Source organism: Lontra canadensis, unplaced genomic scaffold, assembly GCF_010015895.1.
Source record: "Lontra canadensis isolate GAN:19392208 unplaced genomic scaffold, GSC_riverotter_1.0 scaffold10, whole genome shotgun sequence".
NCBI lineage: Eukaryota > Metazoa > Chordata > Mammalia > Carnivora > Mustelidae > Lontra > Lontra canadensis.
The window spans coordinates 3,684,192-3,691,181 of record NW_022631004.1 but is presented as its reverse complement, the minus strand read 5'-3'; positions in this window follow the sequence as shown (position 1 = coordinate 3,691,181).

Genomic DNA, 6,990 nt, shown 5'->3' with positions numbered 1-6,990 from the left:
AAGGAGTTCTCCCCCCAACGCCCCACCTCCCACCAACTGTCTTCCTTTAACAGAGTCAGGCCAAGAGAAAGCGCTACCCTGCCCCCTACAGGAAGTGGAGGGTAGGCCTCAGGAGACATAAGAGTACCTGTTCCTTTTCAATGTCAGATCTCAGGCGGGCACCCTGAGCACTTAGGCAGTTTTCTGAGGATCTCAGCAAATTTACTAAGGACCTCAGGAGCCTGACTCAGTCATTTGATCTAACTTGGAAGGGGCCTCTTCCCTGCTAGCTTGCACCCTCCCCTACTACCACTCAAGGAAGATCCTCCTGATAATATGTTCCCCCAAATCTGGGACCAAGTTAATCTCCAGGTGTGGGACAAAGGAATTCCAAGAAAACAATATTTGCAATACCTGCAAAAATTACCTTATGGGACTAAAATACTTACCTCTACAAACACCAGTATCCCATTAAACCTGAAATCCAGTGAGTCCTCCAGCCCCTACTAGACAAGTTCCTCAAATGTGGCCTCCTAGACTCATGCCAGTCTCCCTGCAATTCTCCCATCCTACCAGTTTTAAAACCAAGTGGGGAATATTGGACAGTCCAGGACCTCCGGGCTATAAACAAGGCTGTCATTCCTCTCTACCTCACTGGGCCTAATCTCTACACTCTACACTGTCTTAACCCAGGTACTTAAAAGCACCACTTGGTTCCCAGTCCAGGATTTTAAGGATGTTTTCTTTTGCATACCCTTACATCCAAAATCTCAGTATTTGTCTGCCTTTAAATAGACTGATCTATCTATCAATGTAACTCGGCAGTACACCTGGACAGTCCCCCAACAGAGCTTTAGGGGGTCTCCACCTACCAGGCAAAGCTCTTCTCAGAGCACTCAGAGAGCTCACCTTAACCACCAAGACTCTCGCAATATGCAGACGTCATCTGTAGCCCCTGTAAGGACGAATCAGACAAAAACACTATCTGAGTTCTCAACTTCTGGGAGAACAAGGGTATAAAGATGCCCTAACAAAGGCCCAAGTTTCCAAACAGGAAATAACTTACTTGGGACATGTTCTGACCCTGGGAAAGAGGACGCTTTCCTTGAAGTGCCAAGAAGTTACACTGCGCGTGGGTCCACCACAAACAAAACAAGCTGCTTAGAAATGTCTCTAGGGTTGCCAGGCTTTTGCCAAATCTGGATTGCAGGGTTTGGACTGATAGTTAAGGCCCTGTATGATGTTTTAAAGGGGCCAGATGCTGACCCGCTTAAATGAACAAGAAAACCAAGTGGCTTTTCAAAAAAACTAGAGTCTGGGGGTGGGGGAGAAAGGAGCCTCCTCTCAAGAGCCCCTGTACTGAGAATTCCTAAACTTAAAGCCCTTCACACTGGGTACTTACTTAAAACTTAGAGCCAGCCCTACAGCAAGTGGCTTATTTTTCTTAATAACTGGACATAGTGGCAACCAGATGGCTGGGATGCCTGAGGGCAGTCGCTGCTGATGTGCTGCTGGTGGAGGAAGTCACCAAATTAACCTTCGGTCACTCCCTGGAAGTACAAACTCCACACCAGGTACAGGGAGACCTAGAGATTAAAGAACACACTGGCTAACCGGAGGGCACCTTACTAAATACCAGACACTACTCCAGAGGTGATCCTTAAACTATGTCAAATTCCTAACCTGGCTACTCTACCAACTGAAGGAGATGAAAATTCACTCATGCTTGTATGGAAACCACAGAACAGGTCTATCCCAATAAGCCAGATTTAAAAGACCAACCTTTGATAACCCAGACAATATATGGTTTATCGATGTCAGCAGTTTTATAAAGAAGGATTAAAGGGGCCAGCCATACTATGGTAGACCTTCACCAGATCACAGAAGCAGAAGGTCTTCCCCCATACAGTGGCACAAAGGCTGAGCTCATGGCCTTAACTAGAGCCTTAAAACTAGGGAAGGACAAAAGAGCTACACTGACTCTAAGTATGCCTTTCTTGTTCTTCATGCTCATACTGCCATTTGGAAAAGGGGTTTTCACTGTCAAAACTTTCCCCTACAACATCATCAAGAGATCCTTGATCTCTTACAAGCAGTACCAGAACCCACAGAAGTGGCTGTAATCCAAAGCAGAGGCCATCAGAAGGGAAAGACTGATATTATTACAGGAAATAACTGAGCAGGCAATGTGGCTAAAAATGCAGCCTTGGAAGCCCTCCCAGTATGGGCAGCCTTACTCCCTCATGGGCCAATCTTCCGACAAAGGCCCCAATATTCAGAAAGGAAAATAAACTGGGCTCAGTACAATGTCTACCAACTAAATTCTGAGAGATGATGAACACAAGACCAAAAGGTGACACTTCCCCATGGATCCCAATGGAAAATCATCAAGGGAACACATGACTCCTCTCATTTGGGAAGAGACCCATTAACCTCCTTAGCTGATAATAGTCTTTTAGGAATTGGCCTGTCACAGGTTATGAAGGAAGTCACCAGGATCCATGTTACCAGAACATTTCTAGGGGAAGAGATAGGTCACCTCCACTCCTCCAGTCCATCCAAAGGTGAGGCACACACCCTGGAGAGGACTGAAACATAGACTTCACACAAATGCCCCCATCTGAGGCATATAAAAACCTCCTGTCCTCTATGGACAACTTTACTTGTTCTTATCACTGCTCTAACTTGCACAAGTCCATAGGGGTAGAGGGAAAACTATCTCATAAATATTTCCAACATAAACTCTCAGGGGGAAAACCTTTCTAGCTGTTGAATCTGTCATTTACATCCTCAAAAAGACCCTTCTTACCCTTGTTTTATCCCACTCATTCTCTCAGTATAACTGTCCTCCAAAAAAATTATACTGGACCTAGTTCCTCTCCCCTAGATGGTATGCTTGTTGGCCCAAATCGGACATGTGTGGACTTAATTTTTACTTAATTTCTGAGTCAGTGCTGCTAAATAACACCAAAGACAAATCCAAAAGATGGGTCAGCTTGCAAGTAATGGCACTTCCTCACTTTACTTTGGGAGTAACTCAAAATTCTTGGACCGTCAAACAATTTTCCAATGTCTCAGTTCAATGAGCTAAGTGCAAAACGTGGTATGCTTGTTTAGAAAATAAAAATAGTGATCCCAAGGTCCTGAGATCGAGTCCCACATAGGGCTCCTTGCTCAGCAGGGAGCCTGCTTCTTCCTCTGCCTGCCACTCTCCCACTCATGTGCGCTTGCTCACTCTCTCTCTCTCTCTAAGACAAATAAATAAAACCTTTATTTAAAAAAGGAAGAGAAAGAATGCAGATTGTGATGTCACCCACTGGGCTTATGCCAGATCCAGCTGTCCACAAAAAAACCCCAATATTATATCCATGTTTTGGATCATGGCCCAGGTAGACACCACTGCACACCTATGATCACTCTAATTTTACTCTCAACTATGCTCATAAATTCCCCAGAATAAAAGGAGGATGTCTACATGCCAACTGCACACACAATAACTCTTCCAGGTGGGCCCAGCAGTTCCAGAAACTGAAAACAGTGAGTTATCCCATAACCTTATGTGCCCTTCTCAGTTATCTCCTTCTCACAACCTATAGGAACCAATCTTCTTCCTTTTTTTTTTTTTAAGGTTTTATTTACTTATGTGAGAGAGAGACAGAGAGAGCACAAGCGGGGCTTGGGGCAAAGGGAGAGGCAAAGCAAGCTCCCTGCCAAGCACGGAGTCTGACCCCAGGATCCTGATATCACAACCGAAGAGCCATAATCAGACTCTAAACCGACTGAGCCACCCAGGCGTCCCCTACAGCAACCAATCTTCACCCAACCCATATGGCTCGAAGATTTTTTTGCATTGATAACCTCAAACATCAGAGTAGTTACACCCTGGGGTATGCGGTTTTCCCAGGAGTCTCAATATATAATTCTACCCAACCCCACACTGGAGTCTGAAGGGCAAGAGGCCTTATATAGGCTGGAATAATAGGTACCCTTGGTGCTAGCCCCTTGGGGGAGATGTGCACATCACAAAACCACCCTGTGAAATCTGGCAGCAGTACTGAATAAACTAGCTTTTACCACTGCATCCACTTTCTCAGATCCAAAAGAGAAAAACCTAAAAATTCTTGAAACAAAACAAGAACTCTGGCCTCCAAAATTGTAAGATAATAAATCTGTGTTGCTTAAAAAAGGGAGGTAAGGGAGGGAAAGAAGGAAACAGAGGGAAAAAATGTCAGTCATACTGACCAAGTAAGGGAGAAAAGGTATAAAACTCTACTCCTCCCAAAAATCCCCTCCTCAAATCATAAATATTCCACCCCCTAGTTAACAACCGTCAATGAAGTATAGAGACCAAAACCCAGGGGGTGGGGGAACAGCCCTGAGCTTGCCCCCATCACATCTTGAGAGTGTACTCTCTCTTTAATAATATATAAACTCGGGGCGCCTGGGTGGCTCAGTGGGTTAAAGCCTCTGCCTTCGGCTCAGGTCATGATCCCAGGGTCCTGGGATCGAGCCCCGCATCGGGCTCTCTGCTCAGCAGGAAGCCTGCTTCCCTTCCTCTCTCTCTGCCTGCCTCTCTGCCTACTGTGATCTCTCTCTGTCAAATAAATAAATAAAATCTTTAAAAAAAATAATAATAATATATAAACTCTTCACATGCACCACTCAACCAGCGTGCCCTGTACATCCTTGAATTCTTTTCTTGTGATGAGACCAGGAGCCTCCAGCAACATCCTGGACATGGGTTGGTTGGAGACCTGAGGATCCACAGGCCTCCCCAGTTCACCCAGTTATGTTCTGATGTGGCAAACTTCATTGTTGTCTTATTTGAAGAAATTGCCACAGCTATCTGAACCTTCAGTAACTACCACCTTGATCAGTCAGCAGCCATCAACTTAAAGGAAACACCCTCCACCAACAAAAAGATTCTGCTCAAATTTCAGATGAAAATTAGCATCTTTTAGTAATAAATTATCTTTAAATTAAGGGATGTACATTTTTTACATAATGCTATTGAATATTTGATACACTGCAGTATACTGTAAACATAACTTTATATAAACTGGAAAATCAAAAAACTAATTTGACTCCATTTATGGCCATATTTGCTTTACTGCCATGGTCTGGAACCAAGCCCACAGTATCTCCAAGGCATGCCTATGTAATAAAAAAAAATTGATTAATATTTGTCTAATTAAATTGAGAAAATCATCCAGAAAAGTGGAACAAGAAGACAAAAGAGATACAAAATAGAACAGACAAATGAGAAAAACATCATTCAAGATCACACATCTGAACAACAAATTTCCAAAAAAGAAGAGGTACAGTGAGGGAAGGGAAAGAAAGAGGAAATTAGCAACTAAATAGTATCAGCAAAAGCTCCAGAACTGAAGAACATAAAATAGAAAAGAGAAAATTATTAAGTAAACAACACCAGAAAAACTTCCAGAACTAAAAGACATGGTTTCAAAATGAAAACCAGCCAACCAAATACCACCAGCTCAGTAAAAATGAGAAAAGACCCAAAATCAAGATACATGATTGTGTCTGAGAATGCTGGGAATAAAGAGGAAAAACCTAAAACTTCTTGAGACAAAACAAAACAGAAACAGGTTACACACAAAGAAATTAGTCACCCAAGGATGAAGTAGGTAAATGTTTCCCTCTTTCTTGGCTTTAGCCTGGTTGATACTGATTTTGTACTGTGGCATCCAGAATGGTAAGATAGTAAATCTGTGTTGCTTAAAAACAGAAGGAAGGGAGGAAGTGAGGGAGAAAGAGAGAGAGAGAGAGAAAGAGAAAGGAAAAGGTAAGAAGGAAGGGAAGGAGTAAGGAAGGAAGGAAATGTCAGTCACCCATAAAGAACAGGAATCATGAGGTAGGATTTCTCAGTGGCAATACTGAAAGCTAAAACACTGTGAAGCAAAACCTCTAATATTCTGATTAAAAATTATTTTCAGGGGCGCCTGGGTGGCTCAGTGGGTTAAGCCTCTGCCTTCGGCTCAGGTCGTGATCTCAGGGTCTTGGGATTGAGCCCCACATGCGGCTCTCTGCTCAGCGGGGAGCCTGCTGCCCCTCTCTCTCTGCCTGCCTCTCTGCCTACTTGTGATCTCTCTCTCCCTGTCAAACAAATAAATAAAATCTTTTAAAAATAAAAAATAAAAAAAATTATTTTCAAAGGAGAATTCTATATTAAGTCAGAATAAAGACAGTTACAGACATGCAAGTTCTAATGAAAAGGGGCGGGGGAAAGACACCGGCCTGTAACATTGCTCAAGAAGCTCTTGGAAGGTATCTTCCACAAAATGATGGCATAAAATCAAGAAAAGGGAAGATACAGATTCGGGAAATAGAGGGTCTCAGGAATGAAGCAGAGGACCTTCCAGGATGGTAGTGAAGGAGCTCATTTGAACGCACTGCCTCTGGAACTTTGACGTGCATATAGGAGATCTTGCTTAAAATGCGGATTCCGATTCAGTAAGTCTGAATAGGGCCCAAGATTCCGAATTTTTAACAAGCTCTCCTCAGAATGCTGATATTGATGGTTCTGGTGTGGAAAACGCCATCCAAACTGTAACATGATTCACCAAAAAACAATGAAAGAAACTGATTTCCTTCTGAGAGATAATTAAGGATGAATTAGTGTCCGTTAATAACAATATAGTGGAGGAGGGAGAGAGAGATGGAAAAGAGGAACACAACGATTAATCTTTTAAATATATACAAATAAGGGAAAACGAGAGTTTTGGGTGAGGGCACTACCAGACGTCCAGCCTTGCCACTATTAAACACCTGAGAAGGAAGGCCGGACCATCTTAACGGATCCAAATTCGGGACTCTGGGGTCTCAGGAGCATCCCTGGCGTTAGCCGGCGAGACCATAGCCTGCGCCTGGGGACAGCCAGGATGCACGCCTGCAGCAGCTCCCTCGCGTCTCGCGCGCGAGTGGGCGGAGCTTCGGCCAGCCCCTCCTCAGATCCTGGGGGGCAGGGCTCAGGCGGAGCCTTTCCGTTCT